This window comes from Centruroides sculpturatus, unplaced genomic scaffold (assembly GCF_000671375.1).
Source record: "Centruroides sculpturatus isolate CEXI.00-Female unplaced genomic scaffold, Cexi_2.0 scaffold227, whole genome shotgun sequence".
In the NCBI taxonomy this organism is placed as follows: domain Eukaryota; kingdom Metazoa; phylum Arthropoda; class Arachnida; order Scorpiones; family Buthidae; genus Centruroides; species Centruroides sculpturatus.
This window is the reverse complement of record NW_019384481.1, coordinates 563300-590353: the sequence shown is the minus strand read 5'-3', so window position 1 is coordinate 590353 and position 27054 is coordinate 563300. Positions and strand designations below refer to the sequence as shown.

General features: G+C 33.3%; 1 protein-coding gene and 1 long non-coding RNA gene across 5 annotated transcripts in view; one reads left to right on the top strand and one right to left on the bottom strand.

Annotated features, from left to right (window-relative positions):
• The first annotated feature begins 5486 nt into the window (after positions 1–5486).
• Positions 5487–27054, top strand: part of LOC111621448 (myocyte-specific enhancer factor 2C-like) — a 40628-nt gene continuing 19060 nt past the window's right edge. Inside the window, exons 1-2 of one of the 4 annotated variants that reach the window (XM_023363600.1) lie at positions 5488–6032; positions 22997–23043. The gene's annotated coding sequence lies outside the window, so the exon portion shown is untranslated. Of the gene's footprint in view, positions 6033–6954; positions 7759–21881; positions 22905–22996; positions 23044–27054 lie in introns of those variants that run through there. The other 3 variants (XM_023363602.1, XM_023363601.1, XM_023363603.1) reach the window with 3 other exon arrangements.
• LOC111621449 lies at positions 13637–26251 on the bottom strand. The gene is made up of 2 exons (XR_002756075.1): positions 26139–26251; positions 13637–13852 (listed from the first exon to the last, which is right to left on the bottom strand). It is a non-coding gene; the product is annotated as an uncharacterized LOC111621449 (long non-coding RNA).

The following is a 27054-nucleotide window of genomic DNA, read 5'->3' as shown; positions in this document are numbered from 1 at the left end:
TTATTTAACTGAAATATAGGCCATAATGTTAAAATTTGCGTTTTATAACGTATAAATAATAGGGGAATATTATAAAAATAAATATATTTATTTACAATAGAATCTGTGTAATGCGGACACATACGATAGAGAATATTTTTTTCTGGTTTGGCAGGTTTCCGTTTTAAACAGGTTTTACTATATTATTTTTAAAATTAAATACAGTAAATCCTGTTTAAAACGGCACCCCAATAAAACGGAAACCTGCATAAGTGGGAAGAAAAAACGGAGAGATTTTCCATATTAAAAAATAACCTGTTATAAGTATTAGGTACCGTGTGAATCCGATTTACACAGGTTTTATCGTAAATAAATTTTCTTTAATTTCTTTAATATCTTTGGCTTAAACAGTATGATAATACAATGAAACCTGTGTAAAGCGGAATCGCGCGGTACCGACAATTTTTCCGTTTATACAGGTTCCCGTCTTGGATAGGTTTTACTATATACGATAATACTTACGTTAGATTGTTCTAAATTTAAATCTAATGTGGTAAATCTTAGCAGATTTTTTCTAAAAATTGATTCTAAAAATATATAATAGTTTATTTATTAGTTTATAAATTATAATAAGGCTATTTAAAAGAAGATTATAAGAATAAACCATTGAATATTGTATTTAAATTTATTTTTTTTTTCCTATTTTAACACAAAATTGTTCGTATTAAGAATTAATTTCTATAAATAGCAATGAAAAAAAAATTTAGGAATTTATTATTATTTTATTTTATTTTTCATTGCTAGTAATAATTAATTATGAAAAAATTCCTAAATTTGGAGACGAGAAATTATTTTTAGGCATTAGAAATGTTATGGGAGGCGATTATTATCATCAAAGATAAGAGAGAGAGATAAATCCGATGTTTTATTTAACATATAGTAACTTCTATCACATCTCAGAGTCAGCAATTTTTATTTTATACATAAAATTCTTCAATAAAAACTATATTTTTAGTTGTAAAAATTGTGTTTTTAAAAATATATAGACCTATATAGCCTATATATATATGTACTGTACAGTAAAACCTGTGTAAACCGGACTCCGCGATAGTTAATATTCTTTTTTTCCGTTTTGGACAGGTTTTACTGTATAGTTCTGCATTAGAAAATTCGTTTTTATTCTCTATGTTTAAATGTTAACTTATGGTAAAATAGAATAAATCCATAAAATGATAAATTGATAGAAAAAATTGAGGGTAAGAAATGCTCCCACACACCTCGAAAGTTAGATATTCTCACGCATTAAACTGATCTGAAAGGATTTTAAACAAGTTAAAGCGAAAGTATTTTCCTTTTTATTATTATTATTATTCCTTTTCTTGTTAGAAAAAATAAAATAAAAAAAATATATAAAAAAAGTTGACAACAACGTAGACAGAATCAATGCAGGACCAAGGTCGATCATTTCATTTGTTTTCAGCCCAACACATCCGAAAAAGGTTAAATTGAAGCAACTAGGTCGTTGCTATGGTAACACGCACATACACAGAATGACAGAGAACCGAACCTGAATAATAATATTCTACTCTGTCTCTACTTGATAGATATAAGATCAAAACGGTGAATGATTGTCGAGTTGGGGATGATTTGGAACGAATTTCGATTTTATTCCGACCTATCTAACACCTACATACCTATAACGAATAGAGGAAAAATTGAGGACGAAATCTCCCTCCAGATGAGAATCTCTTATCTCGAAACACGTGCTCGATTTTCAGAGCGTAGAAGTAGTGAAAAACGAGGGAAATTAACGACGAATTTATTGTGAAATTTACGTAGAAAACTACCGATAATCACGTGTATGCGGTTGGCGAAATACAGAAGTTTTTTTTTTAACACCTTGAAGTGAAAATTAATGAAAATGACTGCTTAGACCTACTTTTATGCAGTCGATACAGTAAACGATCGTGTTCATCTCGAAAGAGAGCAAGGTGGATAAAGCAGTTGGGTCATTGTAAGTCACGAATTTAACAGGTATATTGCGTCGACTTTTCGAGATAACAGCGAGTATGCTGCACACACACACACATATCTATATTAATTATTTATTGTTTCTGGATTTTTCTGATTGCTCAATTGCTATGTTTGAAATTATGGAGGACTTTCCTATCGGTATTTTACTCCCTTAAAACCGCTGAATTTTTTTTTTCTTTAAACATTATTCGACTGTTATCTTTTGTTACATCTCATTCGCTTTTATTTTACTTCACCTCCGTTCAAGGTCGCATTCTATTCATAAGTATAACATGCCTCTTTCATAATAATTTGAGCAGTTTTATATTCACGACAGTTAAATAATTATTATTAATGTTTGTAAATAGTTTTTCTTTATTAAATTTATTAACTTTCGTAAGAATGCTTTTATTCGTAATTAAAGTGTTCCCTTTTTTTTCTGATTTTACAATATTTTTGAAAACCTGATTTTTTGAGAATTTCATCATCTAATTAAATATTTCGTCGAGATAAATTTCGTGAGCTTCACTAAAGAAATACGAAAAATATTTTATTGTTATACGTAACACAAGAGTGGGCTTTGTTCCTATTTATATTTTAAATCATTTAGAACACATCTGTGTAAAATTTAACTGGAATAACACCGCATAGAAGTACTTTTCTCGTTTGGCAGGTTTCCGTTTTAAACAGGTTTTACTGTATATGTGTATGTTTAGGTGTCTATATGTATAATTTGTATGTTTTGTGGGTCCGTACATATATTCGTGTATATAGTACAAACTCAAGTAGCCTATATACGTGGAGTCGTGTATGGTGTTATATATGTCCGTAGACTATACATACCACCATACACAACTCTTATAGATACTATAAATGGATACGAATTTATATAAGAGAGTTAATAGAATTAAATATTCTATTGAATTCTATAGGCATAACCTTAAATTTATCTATACGTTAAAGATAACTTTATAATTGCCTGAAACGTTACTTAGAATGTATATATATGCCTATATATATATATATATATATTTTTTTTTTTAATAAAAATTTTCCCTCAGAATCCATTTTTGTTTAGGGATTTTCATAATTACATAAAAATGCTGTATTGAATTTATTTCTAATTTCGGTGTGAATTATCAGATAAAGTTTTATCAGAATGTAAAAGTTAAATAAACTCATAACGATAATTACAGATAACTTTTAATAATAAAACACCTATTAAAACCAAATAACATATTTGGAATTTTTAAAATCAATTGCAAGTCACTTAAAAAAAGCATTTTAAATTAAAATAGCAGCGGGCCATAAAGTTTAATTTAAGAAAAACGTGACTATCGGACGGCTTACGTAAGATAATAAATTAATTAATGAAAGGTAATATAATAATCTTTTATATGGAACGAAGCATTATTTTACCACGGATCTCGTTGCCAATGTCAATTTTTCCTAGAAAGAGAAGACATACGAGATATAACGGTTTAAAGGCTCCACTCTTAGTACCTTGATTAACCTTGAATTGTTTCCATAATTATACATCTAACCTTTAAAAAAAAAAAATAATAATAATAAATAAATATTTAAACGCTGTTTTACTATAAAATTTAAATATTATGAAATATATTTGGCATTTTTTTTTTTTTTTAAATCATGCAATCAACGTTTGGTATTTGAAACTTGTTTACAGTTTGTAAAAATATTTTTACTTATAAACCAGTTTAAAAAATATATATATTTTTAAAATGTATAGTTGATTTATAGATATACATCGTACCCCTTGTATGAGGTTACTTTTACAATGTCAGCCATTCAACTATATCCCGCAAGATGTATCTGCATCATAAAAGATATACGCTTATGAAAATAGATAAACTTCTTGTTTTAAGGATGCACATCTCGGAAATGAGGAAAGGAGTCATCCATTTTCACAAATATTTGCATATATTTATGGTAAAGACGGAGAAGAAATATATATATATATAAATTTATGGGGGGAGAAAAAAATCACGTAAAAAATATGAAAATTAAATCTTAATAACCGCAAAAATATCGAAATTTATGTTACATATCTATGGGGTAAAATGCCACTTTAAAAATACGAGATATACGCTTGATATCTTGTATCATATCTTAAAATATTCATTTGGAAAAATATAATTTTTTTTTTTTTCTTTCCCCCCCCCACACCGAAGCGTACTTTTAAATTATAAATTTAAAGTTTTGTACAATTTTTAATCTTAAATTTTATATTAAAAAAAAAAGAGGAGGAAGAAGAAGATGAAGAAGAAGAAGAAGAAGAAGAAGAAAGACATGTATAGAGAAAAGTATGTTATGTTTTATATTTCAAATAAAACGAGATTTTTACGGAAGTCTTATGATGAGAAATCAATATGGCGGACGACGATGTGGAGAGAATATGACGTCATTAAACAGCTGACGTTAAAAACATCGAAATATCGATTTTTAAGGATTTTACAAAAGAATTAATAGAGAAACGACTTTTTGATAAAGATAATAGATTATACGACGAGTGAGTTTTAGATTGTTACTTCTATATTACCGTTAAGTGTGGAGGATGTAGAGGAGTTTGCCCATTTAAAAAAGAAAAGAAATATCCTAATCTAAGTACGGATTAATCCGAGATAATTGAAAGATATTTTTATATTAAAACTTATTTTTAAATTTCATTATCAAATTTTATTTAGGATAAATAACCTCCAGATGAGAATCTCTTATCTCGAAACACGTGCTCGATTTTCAGAGCGTAGAAGTAGTGAAAAACGAGGGAAATTAACGACGAATTTATTGTGAAATNATTCTCTTATGTTCAATATTTATTTTTTAAATTTTCAATTACCTCATTTATAACTTTTATTGAAAAATATAAATTACACAAATTTTTAATCAGTGATTTATTATGAAATATAGTACTGTATAATAAAATAAAATCTGATATTTTGTTTTTATATTGACATGTATTTGTCATTAAATGTCATTGTTAAAGAAATAATAATGCTAAATGGGCATTCATGGTGTTGATGCTTATGTAAACATCATTTAATATGATATAGCCTCAAATAAAATTCAGTATTGCAGAACTAAGCTTATTTTATATCAGAAACACTTGCTGATGAAAGAATAGAGATTTCATAGCATGTATAATCTGTTTAGTATAAACCCAAAATTTTCAGTACTCAGTTATACCATATTTTTTCTGTGTCTCCTGACAAATGCAATACAACGAGGGACTACTGTATTATCATTTTCTCTCCCCTTTCCCTTACCTTTCCTTTCTCTTCCCCTTTCCTCTTTTCTGCTGGCTAAACATGTCATGTACAGCCAATGTCTTTCTTGTATGTATATATTATCATTTTGTACTTTATTAATTAGGAAAGTCAAATGAAACGTATATTTATTAGTAACATGAGAATGCCATATTCTAAAAATACAAAAATATATTTGGAATAACTTTTTATAAATCTGTTCTATATAACATACAATAACACCCGTGGTATTTGCGTAGATTACATAGGCTACTGGTGTTTTTTTTAAAATATATTTTAGACATTCTGACGAGTTTTTTGCCGTATTTTTTCAGCCGATAAAGAGTTAGTAGGTAGCTCCGAAGCACGCTTTCAATCAGCTGAGATCCGCTAATCATATGACGCAAGCTCAGCCAAGGTCCGTGTATAAGTGCTGTTAGCGTATTATCTACCATCCTCTGCGCAGTTCTGCATACGGTGCCTGACATCACACTACGTCATCGTCCACTAAGCTAACTTTGGTGCCGGACTCGTTTACAACGTATCCATCTGGTTTATCCGGTGCCAGCTTCGATTCTGTGATACATTCCCTAGGGGAGGTGTCTTAACGTCACGTGTAACTTTCGAGTTTCGACTGGAACTATTTCGTTGTGCCGTAACCGCCATCGGAAGCGGTGGCCGACACGCGACGACAAACTGGTACTACTTGCGATACTTGAAGTACCGTATACGCTGTGAGTAGCCTATACAAAAATAGACCAACGGATCGACGCCAAGGTGAGTTTTCTTCCGTCTAAAACTATTTAAAGTGTGCGTCGGATTAAAAATAGACTTTAGTGTCTACGGTTTCGATAGCCTATCAGCGTTGAGAGTTTAGCAATAGGAAGTGGCTACTAGTAGCTACTAACGTGATGCGATACACTCGTGGGTGAAGGCGAAAATTATATATTTTAACCCGACGTCTTAAACATTTATATTTTAACCTTTATCTTCTTCGTTTTTCCAACGGTGTTGTGAGTACAGCAACCGCAATGCAGCCAAGATCAGCTGACGAGTTTCGATCTGCCCGATTAATGTTAGACTTTAGTCAAAATCCCCCTAACACCTGATTTTCTGTTACGTCACTCGAAAAACCCCTAAAAACGGACAGGGAAAAATCGTACGGAATGCTTAAAATTCTCCTTGTTTTTTCTTTTACTAATTCTTATTCTTATTATAAAGTTTTAGTCTATATCCCGCAAGATGTATCTGCATCATAAAAGATATACGCTTATGAAAATAGATAAACTTCTTGTTTTAAGGATGCACATCTCGGAAATGAGGAAAGGAGTCATCCATTTTCACAAATATTTGCATATATTTATGGTAAAGACGGAGAAGAAATATATATATATNCTCCTTGTTTTTTCTTTTACTAATTCTTATTCTTATTATAAAGTTTTAGTATTTAAAAAAAAAATGTTTATACTAAAATAATATTAGTTTTTATCGCTACGACCCGTCCATGTCAAAGACCATTTATGATTGTATGCGATTGTGTAACGTATGTACTGCTACGCATGGTTGGGACGATAAGATGATATTGGACGTTAGACTTATTTTTCTATACAATGGAATCGATGTAGAAGAATGTGTTTTTGTTCGAGTCTAGCTGTGTGTGTGTGTTTTTTTGTTTTGAATCTTTACTAAAAATGTGCTTTGATATCGTGGCACCATCTAGCGATGTGTACTTATATTATAGTTACGTTAGAACCTCGTGCCGAAGACAATATAGCCTTTTGTTAGTGACAAAGAGTTGGCTTGTCACATTTCGATATGTCACAGAGAGCGTTTACAGGACTGTTTTTTCGTGTTTATTTTCTACTTTTTTTTTCACTCTTTTAATTGAAAAATACAAAAGGTTTCGATACGGTCGTGTGTAGTCGAATTCGTAAATGAAGAGCATGCGCGCTTGATGGTTAGAATCATTTCGGATGTGGTCGTCAGCGTACTTTCCCTAGGCTTGGAAGGAGAAAGTCGACTTCGATGACGTCACGCATCGTCATAGCAACGGTATGCCCGCTGTTAATTTGTCTCCCACACGTGAAAGATTCAAAGTTCCTCCGTCAATTCGCTCTTTTCACTTATGCCGAGCGTGACAGAATAGGATACGTTGAAATCAAATTATAAAATTCTACTTCGGTTCGTGTATATGTAGGGCTGTATATATATATATATATATATATAAACAGATATATACGTATACATACATGTATTGAAGATATCCCGTAAGGAGTCCATTTGCGCCAAAAAAGAACTCCAACGGTGCATCTGACGTCTTTGGATAAAAGCTCGGAACAATGATTGACTGTAGCATTCTCCTGCAGAAAAAAAGAAATTTCATAACGAAACAAACATGTTTAGAAATGGACGTCTGGACCACTTCCCTATAAAACCTATCATCATAAACTCGACGAATATAAATCTATGGTTTGGCAATAACATCAAATCTGTAACGATTGAGGTAGGCCCTTTTTATATGAGATGACATCAATTGTCTTTCGTATGTTATTCTATTCTGTTTTTATTCCCCTGAAGAAAAATCGTCTATCGTTTCCTTCCGACTCCGACATGTTTCATAAAAGTTTCTGCTCGTTTCCGCTTACTTTAAACGTTATCTATCGGTTGAAAATATTATGTTTTTATAGAAACTCAAGTTTATATTTACAAATAGGATATTTATCGATATCCAGACCGACTGTCACACCTTCTGGTCGAGCTCAAAGTCACTCTTCGTTATCTAGAAACGTTATCCCAAGTCAAAGGTGACATTGTTGTGGTGTTATTGCTTGTTATGCGCAAGTATTTCTTCATTATTTTCGTTTCTCCGATAACAGAAGGATTCATTTTTTATTATTAAAAGTGTTTGCGAATTCTTTTCGTTAAAAACGGGTGTCGTCGAAGGAAAAGATGGGAAGTTTAGGAATCTATTCGAGCCATTCCTTTAGTGAATTGTAAGCGTATAGAGGACAGCGAAAGGACATAAAGTACGTTTATCCGTTAGGAATTAGGACGAAAAGTGTTTTCGATCATTTTTAAAGAGAAATCAATCGACTTCAAGCGATAAACTTCCATAGACGAACAGTTTTACGCAACTATTACATCATACGTTCGTATTGTTAGATTAGTTTCTCTTTCCTCCTATAAAAATAAGGTTTCGAATAGAGATAAATATGAACTCGCATAATACTGAAAAAATTTAATAGATATAAAAATAAGGATAAACATCATTTTAGCATGGTTTTAACGGTAAAAAGAAGTGTCGAAAAGGTTGATTTTCTATTCCTTAGCTGTAGTTATATATCATTAAAGAAATGACTTTATCTTATTAAACACGTCTGTACAAAAATATGCACTATATAAATTAACATGCTTACACATACACATACATATAAATGTAAACGGACACTTTGTGAATGCATAAACTTTAACTTCGGCTAATTTTCTGCTGTTTGAATGTCGAAATAACGCCGAAACTTAAACCCCTAAGTAGAATTTTCTTTTCCTCATCTTAATTTAGTAAATTTACTGATTTATAATATCAGTTTATATAGTCTATAAATATATATATATATATATATTTAAATACAGTACGTATGAACTCATCGTATGTAAAAATCCTCTCACAGAATTATTATTATTTAGATATAAATTCACTTTTATAAAATTAAATAATTAATTTACAAGGATTTTATTTTCTTAATTACTAAAATGAAAGCGAATTTTAACGCTGCGCTTGTTACACACGAACTGTAAGCATGTAAACACACGGAGTCTTTGTATAATTAACAGATTTACATGTTAATGAATGGGAGAGAGAATTCGTAAAATTCTTAATTTTCATAAGTTTTTTTTCGGTATTCATAAAGTAAAATTGGATTTTATATATTTTTCGGTGGAAGATTTTGTAGTTTCTTCCTTACATTTTACAAGGTAGATCGATAAATGGGGCTAGAGCATCGATGGCCGGTTGCACAATTATCAATAACAGATCTTCGCTGATAGTTGACATTGTATTAATTATAATTACGTGACTATTAATACTCTCAATTAACTTTCAGAGCTTGAAGGCGACTCGAAACTTTCGTCTTAAAATATATGTATATATATATATATTTCTTTTAATTAAAAGAATACGAAAATAGAATCGAGTTTGCTCTCTATTTTTCGCTTTCTGCACAAAATTTGCATTGTCGTAAATTAGCGTTTCGCATGTTTCCGCATTAAAATATTATTCCGACTTTAATTATCTCCTTTAGAAAATATAATAATAAAATGATTGTTTATGTATTTAAATATTTATATGTTTTGATATTTATTTAGTAACGAAAATAGACGGTTTAAGATCTATATTTAGAATGTTTCTAAATATAGATCGACAGCGTCGAATTACGAAATCGGTTCGACCGGGACATAATTCTCTTCAATCCTTTTCACTATAGGAGAAAAAAAAGAGGGGGGGAGACGATATGCCAGAGATAAATTATCCGAGCGGTTGAGATTTTTCTCAATCGTTTTCGAGCCTTTTTAAAGATCGCAACCGGCCGTAAGGCTCTTATTGATCGAATCGGAGCTCGACTCCACAAAAAGGTTAAAGGTCACGAAAGGAGAGGAGTGTTAGAGATTCACCGGGTGAGACACGGAGCTGGGTCAATAAAGAGCGACCTTGATAGTGAGGAGGTTATTTTTAGTACCTGGCTGCGTTCCCGAATACATTTTCACGTGACCAAACAGCGGGGGTGGTGTCCTGTCAATGCGCAGGCGCTCGACTCCGAATTTCGATACCTGCAGAGGCAAAGTCGATCGACTCGGTCACCACACAAACACATTCAATGTTTAAGGTAGGAGTGATGATGTCAGTATTTAGTTTATCCACCAGTGACGTCACTTTTTATCATACCCCATGACGTCACGGGAAGATTAATACGAATCTCTCTCTCTCTCTCTCCCCGTTTTGTTTTTAAAACAATAAATTAACAACCCAGAATACTTATCTGTTCAAAATAAACATTATTATTATTTTTTTCTTATTTTGTTAATGGTTAAGAATAAACGTTTATTTTTATAAATTATTATTTTTCCGTCATTTTTTTTCCGCTCGAGTAAACGAAAACTTGCAGATCATTCGTTTCCTTCAGGAGAAAGATGATGTAAAGATTTATATACTGTATATATACGTTCAGCGAATATATTATTTTTCTATATAATCCGAGCATCTCTTCCTCCCTTATTAAAAAAGATACGAAGGTTACACCCATTAGAAATCACTTTATACGCTCTGTCGCTCTATGGTTTTGAAATTGTTCGTTCGAATTATTACCTATTTATCCGCTATTACACTACCCAAAACATTTCCTAAACTCATTTTAATAGATACAAACGTAATAACAACCATAAGCAATCAATAAGGAAGTCGTCAGTTGTCTTAGTTACGTTTTAGCATATTGTTATTATCGTAGACAATTTAATAGTTTTATAAATATATATATATATATAAAAGTAATTACAATGTTCGGTCTTCTCGTTGTTCGGATTATTTATCAAATTCAAAAATATAAGTCACGTGGATCTTGTTTGTTTCGTCCTCTATGGCTCGAGTCCACGCTCGAATTGATACGCATTCAGGCCTCAAACTGATTGTCTTTTACGCGACTTAAAAGTATTTATTATTATTATTTTTTCTCTCGAAGAATATAAATAATTAACGTATCTCGGTAGCCAGGATTTGATTATTTCGAACTATCCATGCAATACTCTTTTAATAATGCTCTCCTCACCGACTCTCTTCTATTTTGATAAGAGAGAAAAAGGCCTTCATAATCGATGTTTTCTTTTTTTTTTTCGATTTGCGTTAACAGTTTAAAAATACGTTTTAAATGTTTTATATCCTTTATAAATTTTATAAATTAAGACGTTTCAATCGTAATCTAGATATGTTTAGAACTTGCAAGATCGTCACGAATCTCGTAACTATAGTGTGTTAATCTCCGAAAAATCTCTTTCTACAATCGTAGAAAAGAAGTTAATAAGTTTATTTCTAGAAATTATAGTAATTCCAGTAAACAAGCTTATATATATATATTTATTTAAAACGATTTAACATTGCTAATAATGAACCCCGAAGTAAATTAATACCAACATCCATTAGAGTTTGGTATTTTCCGCATTTTGTGTAAGCTAGAATCATGAAAGAATATGTGATAACTGATACTTTATATCGTTAAGATTTCCTTTTTTTATTTTTATTTTTTCTTGGTTTTACATTATCAGAAGTTTTCCTTAACTCAACTATTTCGCATGACGTAACATGCGAGAGGGGGATTCTTTCTGTCGGTGTTTTGATTTCTCAGAAAGCCAACTTTTTTTTTTTATGTATATATTCTTTTTCGTCTTCGAGGAATTATCAACCGACACCCAATTTAGATTTGAGAAAACTTTTTGTCAATATTTTAAGTTCCTTTTCTGTTTTTCATTCCGTATAATGGAGCGAATTTGATAAAATTGGCGTTTAGAATGCAGCTTGTAATATAGAAGAAAGAAGCCGTTTTATAAGCTAATTTCCTCTTTTAGAAAGTGTGTTATAGCTTAAAAATTTTATAAACAGGTGAGTTTTATAAGAAAATTAAACAAATGTATAAAATCTTATAAAGTTTAAAGGGAAGAAATATAAAGAAAAAAGAGGAGTGTAGATGGAATTGGATCCGCGCGTTTAAGAGATGCAGCATCTGTCAGCTGCACTGTTTGTTCAACTAACAGCTAGAGTTACGCGAAATTAACGAATAAAGATATAAAAAAAAAACAAGTCTTTCCTCGGCTCGAGTTTACAGAAATTAATTAGTCCAGTACCTGAGAGAATTTCTACGAACTTCCTTAACAAACTTCTCTCTCTCTCTTTCTCTCTCCTCGATATAATTTATTGATTTATTTAAATATTTCTTCAAGATTCTAGAAATTTTCCAGTTCCTACGATCAATTCTTATAGCTTTAAGTGCTAATATATTCTTCACAAATGAATGTTTACTAGAAGAAGAGTTTATAAGATAATTTAGAATGCTTAAAGTTACTCGGTAAAATTCTTAACAGTGATTATTTAATCCGTTAGCAAAGTTTTAAATAGGCATTTTCTTTTTTTTAAAAAAAAAAAAAACAAATTTTATATCGTTTATTTAACATTTTATTAGTTTAATTTGTGTTTACAGTTTGCGAATATGGCCGATTTTATTTTTTGTTTTTTTAGGGAAGGAAATGGCTAAGAATGCATAATTTTAAAGCTTTATTTTTGATTTTTAATTCTTTAAAAATAAGCAAACTGGTTTTGTTTACAGCTAAAAATCCCTTCCTTATGCTTATATTAGAGTAGACCAAACTGTAAAATAGCCTTTTGGTTTTATTATTAATGGCCTTGGATGTCGTTGGTATATTTATAATAATGAAAAATTATTATTAATTAATTTAAAATTTCAAATATATATATATATATATATATCAATTTTATAATTGAAAAAGTTTATAGCCAATTAAAACACGCGGAGAGACTTTAAAGGGAAATTACTGTTTGCGATAAATTAATCGAAGTTTTAGATATAAATGGGCGGTTTGTGGTTGGAAAAATCAATGTTATCAGTGTAACAGTGATAGATCCGAGAATATGGAAGGTATTTCCTTTTACTTGTTTATCACCGCAACTGTGTTAATAACCCGATATTTTGTAAATTCTGATCAAACCGGTCTGTCTCGTGTTCTCGGAATATCAATTCTAAGAAGGTTTGGTACAAGTCCAAATTAATTTCTGACCGAATATCACTTTTAATACTCGATTTTTTTTTTTCGTTTTAACTCGCTCCGATGGGAGTAAATCTCTGTTTAGTCAAATTACTTCCGATGTTTTCGGAAGTGATAAAGTTAGAGACGTCACAACATTAATTTTAAATATTTATTCTAATATTAGATGCGCTCCGTCGTAAATTTCATGGTCGTCACGTCACGTCACGAAACGTAAAAAATTCACGTTTTGCTAGCCGCTTCGGATCAAAGCGGTTTGGAGGGCGTGGAGGGAATTGATCGCGCACGTGAGACTGACCTAGTTTTGCCCAAATGGCAACACCCAAGTCACGTGGCTCGATTTTTTGATGGACATCGTTGAACTTGATTCGATATTATTCAAAATAACAAAGAATTTTCGAGTAGTAAAGTAAGTCAAGGATTAGTTAGTTACATTGATTTCGAGAATTATATATATACACATATATATATATTTTAACGTGGGTCGTAACAGTATTTGGGCGTCTTGAATGACGCTATGTAATTGTTGTATAGGCCCGTATAAACGAGGATATTATTGGTTAATTACCGATTTTTATCTTTATATTTATTCGTTCGAAAATATATGCGGTAAAAAAGACACTCGTTTCTCTTGCGTGATGTCTCTCATTTACCATAATGTTTCGTGACGTTACTTTTAATAGTTAAGCCAGTCTGATTTTTTAATGTGTTTACTTGATGTCTCCTTCTGTAAGCCCTTTTAGCCATTCTTTTTCTTTTTTTTCCGTCTTGTAAATCTGTTTATTAAAAAAAAAAATACACAAAAATTAATTAACATTTCTATACGAAATGTAGATTTATTTAGCAAAATTTAAAATACAGTACTAAGGTCATTAATATTGTATATGTATAGACTATTATCATGTAAATCCTAATATAATTAAAGGTATTCAAACGAGAAAACCTTTATTAAATAATATAAATTCATTACAAGAGCTTAAAATAAAATCCTCAAAATAAAAATTTAAATATTTATACAAGAATTAATTATTATTATTATTATTCCCTTTCGATACTTCTCTGCAATACTTTATATATCGTTTCAATAATAATATTTACGATTGTAATCATTTAGCGTTTAAATTAAATAGAAATATGTACAAAAATAAGAATTCTTTGTAGCACTTTATCTTTATATATATATATATATATATTAAATATATTTATAAATGTATATAATTAAAATTATAAAAAAGAGCGTAACTTATAATCAGCTTTACCTAAAATTTCCTTGTTTTAAGATCAGTGGACATGTGATAAAATACGCAAATTCTAATGAATACAAAGAAATTACAGCTTAATTTGCGTGACCACTAACAGTAAATAGCGTAATTTTATACAGGCTAGTTTTTGATTGACAAAAAATGTCTAATCTGATGTCTAGACAACAACATGTTTCTAGGCATCACTTAAGATCAGAATTAGATAGATATAAGCATTAGCGGGTGCAGAAATCTTAAGAGGGGTTACAGAAAGGAAAGAGCATGCCTAACAAAAATTTGTTACTACCTGATGTACCCGGCTTTACTCGAAAAAACCCTTAGAATGGGGGTGGCAATTGCGCCCTGCGTATCTCCTAAATCCGCCCCTGGATATACAAGTACTGTACAAACATTACTCGGTTGTAAAGGATATACGACTGTTTTTTACGATTCGAAAATTGTATAAAGAAGTACAGTGTATAGAAGCCGTTCAGATTGATGTTTTTTTTTGTCAGATGTAATCAGAAAAAATAACGCTATTCTATCCAATTCATTAGCTAAAAGACGTTTACCAGATTGTACACGTAGGAACTCCACTCCCTCACTCACTCGACAATCATCAAATACTCAATATTAACATCGCATTTTCTCTTCTCCTTCCTAACTTGGATCACGATTTTCTTACGAAGTTAAATTATTCGAGTAATTATATCGTTTTACTCTCAGAAAATTCCGCTAGAGAAAATTGCATTTACTTGGTTTTCAAAACCTCGGATCTTATTAATATAATCGCATTTATGCAATTAAAAAGATGGATAACAACATAACAACACGTACTTTAGCTTAGATTTCATAATGCAGATTGTAACAGCTATTGTATTATTATTATTGTTGTTGTTGTTATCTTTATTTTTTTTAATAACTGCCTGAAGATTATGTAAAGTATATATATATATATATATTTATTTATTTGTTTTTATTTTTTAAAATTTATTATAAAGTAAAAAGAGACTCGGTTGTTGCTATTTATAGTAAAACGATCACGTGAATCGTTCACTTTTATTTTCTAACAAATGGCACGTGCGCTCGAGTTGCTATTATTAATTTAACTTTCACTTTTTTTTTTCCTTTCTTTTTTTTTTTCATCTTCTTCTCTTTCATAAAAATACGTTCATTGATATTTTTGTTTATTAAAATTTTTAATTTAATTCTTATTCCAGCGATTTGTTTAAAATGAGTAAATTTCTTCCTGAAAGTAATTTTAATTGACATACTTTTTTGTTTTAATTAAAAAGTAAGAGTTAAACGGTGCCAATTAAAAATCTATATTGATTATTTTATAGATTACATTCGTTATTATAATAAATTACTATTTTATAATATATATTTTCTATCGATTTTTATGGGGTTCGTATTTCAAAGAGAGCATTTCTTGTGAAAAAAAAATTGATATCGAGTTAAAAATAAGACTTTACGTATGAAGTAATTAATAAAATCAAATTATTTAGAGATATTTAATTAAATTATATAAATAATAAACAACGTATTATATTACCTTAGCGTAGGCTTTAAAGAATTTCAATTTAAAAAATACTCTATCGATCGTATAGATTATTACTTGTTTATGTATTGTAAATATATATGACACGTAAACAATGATTTGAAATTTGTAAATATTAAGTGCATAGTAATGTGAATTTATAACACAATGATAACAGCGGAATTTTGCAAACGGTACCGATGAACTTTATTATTATTATTATTATTATTTAGTTTTTTATAATGTTGTATCAATTATATAGTAAGAAGCATGACTTTAGCTAGACAGACAATGACTGGGGAGAGATTAGAAATGATTTCCTAATCTCATAAAATGCTTTTATATATTCCCCTTTTCTCCCAGGATTATTTAAACGTATTTTATTTTATAAATCCGGAAGAGAGTGGGGGGATTAAAAATTTCAGGAGGGAGGAACTTTAATAAGAATATAGGATTATGGACAGAATCCTTAATCCACTAAGAGCTAAAGAGATCCAATGGAATACCACACAGGAAAATCATTAACTTAATGCGCTTTACTATCACAGGGGAGCTTTGTAATCACTTTAGGCTCGACTGCTAGCCACATAAGGGCGATAAAAAAGCGATTTAATAAAAGCGAGAATTCGCTAACCAAAATACATTAAAAACAAGACGGATGAAAAAAAAAGGCCGTCGGTTTGTCCGTCCTCTCGCGGGACACACTGATTGTGAAAGACTTGTTTGTTCGGTTTCGGGTAGTAAAAAATCCCCCTTTCCCCGTCAAGGAAAGTATTTAGCTGTCCTGACGCTAACTAATAAAGTAAGGAGAGGCTAAACGTTCCGCATTCGAACAAGGATGTCGGTGACGTAACGAGTGACGTCAACGTGATGTCAGACAATCGGGTACGGTTACTATGACGACCAAGGACAAGATGGAGTGTGGGCAGTGGACGTGACGGCATTTCTCCACCCCGGCGAAGAAGGGGTAGGACGAAGGTTCATCGCTGCGAATATACAATCAGCGATTCTCACGTTTAATTGTAATTACCTAAAGCGATTAAAGGTATTTTTAACTTATAAAAATTTTAACTTTTACGCGGGAGATAATTTATTTTACGCCCCCCTGCGAGAAATTAGGCCTGTATATCGGCTCGGATTTTTTCTTTTTCCAGGTGGAAGAAAGTAACTCGAGGGATTTGGCGGATAGTTTGGACGAAAGCAGGTGCTTGATGAACAATCGCGAATTAGCCCTTTTGGCTTTTTTTTTTCCTTTAAGGGGGCTTACAAACACCAGACCCCTATCCCTGTTTACAAAACATCCCCATTGTTGATATGTTTTTGGCGGATTGTTTGTAAGAACCGAGGGGGTCAAAGGTCGATTGTTGTTGGTTCCTAACATCTGTCAGGCACACGTGAGGAGAAAAAAGCGCCTTGTTTTCTTCAAAAACTACTTCGCAGACGTGTTCTGGCCGAGTTCCAATGTTTGGAATCGAATCCCAAACAGGCACGGAAGGAGACGGATAACTTGAGTTTTTGCCTTAAATGATCGTGTCAAAAATATCTGTTCGGTGTCTAATTATAGAATTAAAACAATAGTTTCTCGGATCTCGCCTTATTTTTCTGGTAGAACAATATTGTTTACGACGAAGGAAGGTAAAGAAAGAAGAAAAAAAACAATGACTGTACGCCCACGTCGTGTTTCTGCGCCGATTAACACCGAGCGAAAGCACGTTTTGAACGTATGATGAACACAGGATATTGCCGAAATAAATGTAATATTATAATCTCATCAACATCGCAACCCACTCCTACCTGGCTGCTGGGGGAAAGGAAGCGAAGTCGCACGTAATGACATTTTGTCATGCGCCCCCGTCATAGTTGCCATGGAGACGCTGCGTTTCTCACCTGGCGCCCGTCCAACTCTCACCTGTACTGACGTGGGTGAGAGGTGATCTTTCGCCTCCCCCTAAATGTAATGTGGGTACGGTCACACGAGTGCTCACGGTCGTTACGTCATGCATACTAATTACATCGCTTCGTAATTCGAATCCAAGATTCGAACCCGCAAGCCCAAAGCGCCATCTATCGATTCCAAGGTTTAAAAATAACCCCCCCCCAACGACAGACCAGAAAGAATAGGTCTGTAGAGAAGAAGGACTTTAAAAAAATCTGTTTACGAGTTGATTAGCGTAGAAGTAAACCCGTTTTGTGATATTCCCCCTTCTCCTTCTCCTCCTCCTCCTCCTTCTTCTTCTTCCCACTGTTTTTGCCACCATCTTGTGTAAGCCTGAAGCTTCGACATTTGCACGGTCGCTTCTCGGTAAACAAAAATTTCGCGTGGATGGACGAGTAAGCAGAAAGGCTCAAACACAAGAGCAACTTTAAGAGAATCGATCGATAGTTTCGTTTCTTGCGAACCCGATAGGCGTATTTTCTATGACGGAACACAAATTTTTTTGGGGAGGAGAAAAAAAAAATGGTAGCCAAATTAACTGGCACGCGTGAAGAAGACGTTACGATTTCGAAACGTGAAAGTAAAAACTCAATTAAAAAGTAGCCTGTTCGATGGGGTAGAGGTAGGAAAACATGTCACAATTACACTTTCCGTTCAGGTAGAAGCTGCCCCATCGTGGCCCGACCTTGACTGACAGCAGAGATAAGTGCCGAGGGGTTGTTCGAGATGCGAAGAAATAAAAACGAATGATACAAAACTAAGGTTTCCCAAGTTGCCAAGGTCGATGTAATGTCGCTGCAAGGGTTGCCCAATCAAGGTCACGGGCGGTTAGTGTCGCCATCTGTCATCGAAATCGCTAACTTTCGTGGGTTGTCCCCCTTCTTTTTTTTTTAATATATTTTTTTCTTTACATCTTCGAGAAAAATTCTGTAGCAATAGTAAAAATTTCGCACGTGCTAATATACTAAAGCAATTAGCTATAAACCGAATGATAAAAAGCGGCGATAGCATTGGGTGTAATGATGATAATAATATTTAATGGGGTAGAATTAATATAAAACGTATTGTCCTATTTCGTGGCTTTGATACCGGATAAAAAGTTGGATAACGTGTTAATTATAGATGTATCATTAAGATAAAAGACGAAAGGATGTGTTTTGGATAGGTTTTTTGTGTTTTTCCTTTAAGAAAAGCGAAATGGTTCCTTCGATAAACTAAAGACACGCCGGGTTTAGAGAAATTTATGATGGAGTAGCCAGGTTTTGGCTTAGTCTAGGTTGTTAGAAATCGGTTTTTATTCTTAAAATATAAATTTTTAAATCATTTAATTCGTCTATTTTTCGCTTTAATTTAATCATTTCGAACTAAATTAGGAGAGTAATTAAAATATTTTATTACCCTCCCATTTAGAAAAGTAGAAGAAGTAGGAGTTGGCATTGTTCATAAGGGGATTGCTTTAAATTATACGTATAAAACCGAATTATTTGTACGTTAGAATAAGTAAATTGTACACGTAAATTCTAAAATGACACTGTTACTGTCGAAGCGTAAAGAAACCAAAGCGATACAAGTGTAAAGAAGAATCAAACAAGTTTATTTAATTAAAAAAAAAAGTAAAGAGAAAGATGTAAATAAGTAGGATTCCATAGAAAATTGTTAAAGAATTAATCCATCAAGAAATTCATCAGGATTTAAAATAATTTAAAGAAAAAAAAATCAATATATATTTTTTTCTCTTAATTAAAGCGATAATTCGTGTGAAGTATCCAGAATTAAAAAAAAATGATGATAATAACCGGAATATTCGGCCTTTTTTTAAGCTTTATATTACCGATGAAAGGGTTTTATTTTGGTGAATATAGATTTACGGAGCGACGACAGTTTCGTTTAGTAAATCAGAAATTTTAGAGAATTTATATTAAGTTTCTTTAACAAGCTGAAGAAGTAAAAAAAGTGACAGTTTAACGACTTTAGTTAATGGCGATAATTTCACTACGGTTAACAAATCAAATATTTCCTGCTGTTAATGATATCGTTTATTGTCTAACTTCAGTTTTTCGCCCCTCGATAGTATTTTACGTCGATTGGAATTAGGATAATATCGTAAAAAAAAAAAAAGAAATCGCTTAATATTTAACAAAAAGTCTGTCAAAGCAACGACAATAAAAAAAAAAGGAATAATTCTCTTCTTCGGCTACCGAACTTTTATTGTAAATTCTTTAACCAATTTCGCATTAACGCCTTTAATAAAACATGTTTTATTAATTATAAATCCATATTTATACGGTTCTAATCCCTTAGAGAGCGATTTCGATAAAAATAGAGCGTGTAGTAGTTGTTTTAATGGGTTTTTATGTTAATGAAAGCCCACGGGTCTTCATTATTGTTTTGGTTTACCCGAAAAGATTTTGAAGAAATGTATACTCTTTCCACTCCATTTTTATACGTATTTTTCTGTAAAAATATTATGTAGAAAGGAATCAACTTAACCTACATCGTTCTATGTAAATTTTTAAATCAAAGAAAAACATTTTCCACAGAATTTTATCGAATCATCACGCAGTAGTTTTCCAAGGAAAATTGATTTGCTTCTCAGATACGAAAATATCGATTTTGAATAGGTCCACTTTTGTTTAACGCCCTTTTTAACAGGAATATCCTATATAAAAAAAAAGTTGTTGGAACGAAAAAAAAAAACGAACATTTACAATCATTTTCTTTTTCAAAATATATATATATATATTTATTATTCTTCCTGAATTAAACATATACATACGTATATGTATGTATATATTTATATAAATATAAAATTCTGCTCATCTCTAGTGGCGTCACAACTTATAGAATGTTATTTTTCTTTGAAAAGAGATCATCAGCGAAGTTGAATATTTCATTCAAAACATCTTTCTTTGCCAATAGACCAACCAGGGAGAGATATCTTTAGAAACAGCTCCCTAACCATACGTGATGACGTCAAAACTGCGCGTATCCGTGCGCTCTTGTGCATCATGATCTTTGCGAATGGATGTCCTTGGCCTCTACTGACAGAAGGAGGAGGCAGGATGCGGTTTCAACGTCGTCATAGCAACCTCATGTAGACTAACAACAATTTGTTTTGCTGCACAAGAGACAGGCTGTCTCTTGTACGGAATGATCGTATTTCCTTCATTTTTTTCTTCCACTTCTTTTTTCTTCTTATTATTATTTCTCTACATTTTTATTAATTTCTACCCGGTTAATAATAGCCAGAGAGAAAAAGTCAGAAGTATTAGTTATTATCGAGAGATAACTTCACTTCTATACCAGGGAGGATGGCAGTGGAACCTATCTAAAAGGGGCAGAGAGAGAGAGAGAGAGAGGATAAAGTAAAATAAAATGGCGAGAGACAATATTTAAAAAGAAAAAAAAAATTATTCTATAAAATCTTCAAAATGTACTTCTTTTTTTTATTATTTTTTTTTAAGGGAGAAAGTTGAGCAATTTATTTCGTAGAAATGTTTTTCTTCGTAGCCACTTACATAGATGAGATGTTCTCGTGACGGAACGGTCCCTAAAAAACCTTACGTTCGATCCTAAATACGAGTATACTCGACCTCTTCGTGATTAATCTGCGGTAAATATGACCATCACTCCCCGGTTTTATGCTGAATTATATAATAATCGATATTGATTAATTAACAAAAATACATATGTATATACCAGAAAAACGGTTGAAGTCATTAAGAAAAAAGTTTCCTTACCCTCTTCTTAAGTGTAGTCGGGTTTACGGCGCTGTATCCGAGTTCGCGTGTTTGTTTGTTCAGCGACTACAGAAGCAGCGATGTCGATTTTTTTCTATATACATACACACACACACACACACACACACACACACACGGAAAAAAGGAGATTTTATGCAGTTAAATGTCGTAACTAAGTTTAAAATATTTATTTATTTATTCTTTAATTCTGTTGTTTGTTCGTCAATAAAACCGGAAAAGGAGTAGGAAATTAAAAAGAAAGGAAATTTAATTGTAATTGAGTGTTTCGTTGTATTGATTTGTTACTTATTTAATGAGAATTACACGCTCGGTAGTTAAAAAAAAAAAACTAAAGAAATGAAAGCGTAACCGAGCGATTTTTACGTGACGATTGTTAATTTGTATTGTTAATCATAGGATGATCGGTGTAAAAGGGAGGAGAACGATGGGATTTGGTAACCAGAAAAGTGATAGAATATTGCGCAGAGTTTGAATGAGTACAATCTGTGATCACGCTATGTCTAGGAGCGGACATGATTGAAAGGCAAATATTTATTCTCCCAGTGGCATAGAAAAGACCATGCTGTCTACTTTATAACGTATTAGGTGGTTACCTATTGAAATGATGCATCACGGTAAAAAGTCGTATGTAAATGAATGTGTGACGGTGGGGGAAGATGTAGAAGGTGACGGCCATTGTTCTAATCGGTGACCGGGACCGGGTGGGAGAGACGAAGGGATATATACAAACACCATTAGCGGACGAGTCCAAATTGGACGGTCCAATCTTTCTCATTCACCGTGACAAAGTGGTCCTTTACTCCTTCGCCGCCATCTTGCGTGACTATTTCTCGTGCATGACGTCACGATATGATGTGCGTTCTGCACGAGAGCACGTGCGCACAGACGTCAAGCAACACTAGATGGGTAATGTTTCCTTCAAGACAACCAAGATGGGGGTGACTTCTTCCTGGGGCAACAAACCCTAACCCTGGCCGTGACACACGCGGGACAATAACGAAACGCATTCGGTCGCATACTCTCCAACTCTTATCTAAATCTTTTTTATGTGTATAAGCGGAGTCCATCAAGGTAGAAACCGGTAAACCGTCAGGTAAATATTTTAAAGGGGAAGGCGGTTGGGAAACTAGTTGACCCAGTTACGGCCCTTCTCACTAGTTTTGCTCGAATGTGCTCATTGGCGTGGAGGGTTTAGGTTGCTGTAGACGAGGCTGCCTAGCGTGGCCACTGGGTGGCGTTGCTAGTGGAAGGTTTAGACAGTGTTGTACCTTGACTGAGAACGTACGGTACTTCTTAGTTGTCCTCCTTGGCTGTGACACGTGTTCGTTCAATTACACTTTTTAAAGGCAGGTGAGGCCCCGACTACCCCATACCAATTATTGTTCACGTGTAAAACAAGCCACAATACCTTTTATCTAACTGCTCTTGTTTGTATTTCTCAGATCTAATCTTCGACACTGCCGAGTTAAGCAGAAAGACATTTTGAATGGTAAGTGTTTTTACCTCTCTTGTTTTTAGTGCTCAACTCGTTTATACCTACTTTGACTAGTTTTTAGTTTTATTTTAACCCATTAATTTTATAATTAAGCGCTTCGAAGGAGGTGGCGTCAAGACTTTTCCGCTTAATACCGGGAATATATATATAATTTTAAATTTAAGTATTTAATATTACTTCTTTGGGATGAAAATGATGGAATATCTGTTAGTTGACTTAAATTTAGAAGGTTTTGATTCTCTTCATGCTTGACGACCGCATTGTTTGAAGGTGGAGGTCATCCACAGGAGTCAAGCCCTCCTGCAGTTACTTATTAATGAAGTCATTCCATCTCCAGAAATGTTGCAGATGGTTTCCTATGACGCTTCATGGTTTGGGGCATCTTTACGAGAATCTGGAACGATTCCCAGCGTTTAAATTCATAAACTACCGCTTTTCGTTTTATTTCGGTTCCTTTCTTTTTTATTTATTTATTTATTTATTATAATTCTTTTCTTCATCTTCCTCTCCGAAGGAAGTTTCTTTCGTTTCTCCCTTTCTTATTTTTAGTAAACAAGTCAGATCGTACTACAAAAGATAGGGAAACCTACAAAAAGGGTTACGGGTCGAAGGGGGTTGTAGGATAAAAGCAAAATCCGGGAAACGGAAAGGAAGGAGGGACTTAGACATCCAGCTGTGATTTCGCTGTTCGCGAGTCAGAACATATGGTGGGAGTAACTATTGACCTCATATAGGGTCCTTCCAGAATTTCCAGTCTTTAGCTCTTCGGTGTATCGAAGGTTCAAGGCTTTAGGAAATTGAAATCGGATGAAAAAAAAAATAATGGGGCACGTGTCTTGTCATTATCCTTGATATACTAATGGCTCTTACAACAAACGACAACCTTCGGAAGGGATCAGTTTTTTTTTTTTTCCTAATACTTATGTTTTTTTCTCATCTCTACCAATGCCCGATAAAAATCGTAGTTTCTCAATCATTTCAAGAACTGCAAGAGGTTTCACGTTGTATGATTAATGGAATTCAATCCGGGACATTCCCGGATTGACAAGTCTCCGGTGGCTTTTTCTTTTTTTTTTACGCGATGGCCAGATTGGAAGCGATAAGTACACCAATTCGGAGTATGAGACGGTTCTTGTTTACTAGGATAAGTCCCATCTGTGTTCGTGTGAACGGCACGAACGTCAAACAAAAGACGCGTCGACAGAGAGTGACGACCTCCCCATTTCGTGTTGCCATGACAATTCGATTTTACCGGACAGCTTCGTTGTTTACGCGTAATACAAGTCCGTCAATCAACAATCGTCGATAGTGCACCATTAGCTAAAGAAAGAAAGAAGGAACGAACGAAAAAAAAAAACAAGAAAGAAAAAAAAAAGGAAAGAAAAGAGAACACTTCAGAGCTTCTTCTGTGTTTCTTATACGCTCGAGTGCGGTCGCTGACGCAGACCGGATGTTGTGGTTTTGGAAAAGTAGAAGCGGAACGCCAGCCGTATCTGTCTAATCTACACATCTTGAGTTCCGAACCCCCACGAGGATTTGTAGAATTAGAATGAACAGTCGGTACCTACCGTTTTTTCGTGTGGTTTCCTACGTTCTTCCCCTCCTCTCTTTAGCGTATGAATTTTATTTCTTTAAAAATAAAATTAATCTCATCCGATTTCTCTTCCAATTTATTTTATAATAAACTTCTCTCCCTTTAAGATTAATTTTCCTGTTAACTGATATAAGACAAAGGGAAGATAAACACTTTAACGTTTTTTTCCTTTTCTTTTAAATCAACCCGAAATTCCCTTCTAATGGGTCAAACACTTAAAATATTACATCTTAATTGTTCCTTTAAATAAACCCATTTAAAGATTTTTTTTTTTTTTTAAAAAAAAGGGGTAGAATTAAACGCCCGTTCTGTTGATAACACAGGAGACTTCCATGTTTAATTCGGTTTGGTTAACGTATTTTGCGTATCGTGTTGGTTCGTTAAAGGGTCCAGATAAGTTTAGAAAAATGCAGGAAGTAGATATTTTCGAGAAGACTTGAAAGGGGAGAGAAATGGTGTATGACGACAGCGGGAGAGTTTGTCGGATCGGTCGACCCCATAATAATAAACGTCCACACCAGATAGGTTGTATTCCATCCCACGACGGCAATTAACCTATGTGGTAGTGCGTTTCGCATCTCTCGACGAATATCCACTCGCGTGATGATCTGTCACGTCACGTCACGTCACCGATTTGAGCTTTCTCCACCGGAGTCCGGTTCCTCTGCCAGGGGTAGGGATATAGGGGTGGGGAGGAAACGATTTCGGCAACTCGACTGACGTGGCCAAAGTATATTATAAACTCCCGCAACGAACGTAACGAGGAAACGTATTCAGATTATTTTAATAGTCGGGTGTATGGAAACGATTTTAAGACATTTTCTTATCGACGCCATCGCCGAGTTAACGACGTTACGCTCGAACGGAGCAACCTATATTAATTATGCGTAACGAAAATAAAGTTTTTTGAAAATAATTAGGAATTATTTCTCTCTCTTTCTCTCTCCTCGTGGCGTACGAAAATCCTGTTTGGTGGTGGGGGGGAGGGACATTTATGTTTAGAACATTTGGTAAAATCCAGGTCTCTCGCATTCTCTGCCATCAAACAAAATGCGAAAGGACATTACCATCGAGGAAGAGAAACCGGTCGAAAGACAGACGACCGACCCTATTCGCTTGTCAGAAAAGAGAAAAACTTATCTAGACAGATATAAACAAAAGATATTTCAATAAGTACTACAAAATGTCACGTAGGAAAGTACGGATAACGCCGTTTTAGACATGGAAAGTTAATGTCCATCGTTCGATGACGTCAGTGTCGAGATATGAAGTTTTCCTTCCAAACCGGGAATGCAGTAACGGGGAGGGGATAAGCGTATCCTGCAGCCGCTCCCTTACTAAGCATATTAATGCGCCCCACGTAAATGCTAATTAGGAATATATTGGTTTCGCTTCTTCGTATTATTATATGTATATAAATATATATTTTTTTTTAATTTAAAGAAAGAAAGAAAGAAAAAAAAAAACAATCCAAGCGGAGGAAAGACAACCTTACCTGGGAATTTAGACCCCGTAGACTAGAAGCCGATGTAAGGACCGACTGGCAGACGTCGTCTAAATGCACTGTTTAGATTTCGTCGAGTTAATTTTGGTTAGTTTCGGTTTTAGAAGGGTCTAATTCAAGAGTGCGTCCTGTGTTATTTTTACGGTGTGTATCGTTTTGGTCGAGGTTTATTTTGGTGAGAAGAGTACATGCCAAAGTGTGGAGGTTGTAATTAAACTTTGGCATCGAACGAGCGGAGGTGGACACTGTTTGATAATCGTAAAAGGTCCGAATTTCCCACCCCCGCTTTTGGTTATTATTTTTTTATGTTTACTTTCGAGTCAACTGTTTAAGGAAGTGACTCGAGACCTAAAACAGAGCGCGGAGTGACTGTTTAGTAGCGATTGCAAAACGGAAACGAAGGCCTACCTTGAAGCTACTGATTTACAACCTCGTTCTGAAGGGTTTATCCCCCGTTTTTTACCTTAGCACGGTCGTCGTTAAGAGATTTCGACCGCAAAATGCCAACCTTAACTAAATAAATTTCACCTTTTTTTTAAAAAAAAAAAAACAAAAGAAAAGGTAAAGAACGGAGGGGGAAAAACATTTAATATTCGATAGTATTTAAAATTAGAACTTTCGACCTGCAGCCTTATCAAATCAGATACCGAAAGTATGCACTACACGTGTTGTTTTTGCATCACTTCCTCTTTGAATTCAGACCGGTTTATTCAATCGATTCCCTAAGATTTATCATTAAAAAATACAAGTTAACATCTTTAGTAGACATTGATCGTGATGTGGGTTTATGTCTAATGCGGTTTCTCGTCATCTAAGTTCGGACTATAATATAATGAAGATAATTAAGTTTGTAAAAAAACACCGACCTTGCCTCTTCATTAGAAGGATGCTGTATCTGTGGAATTCT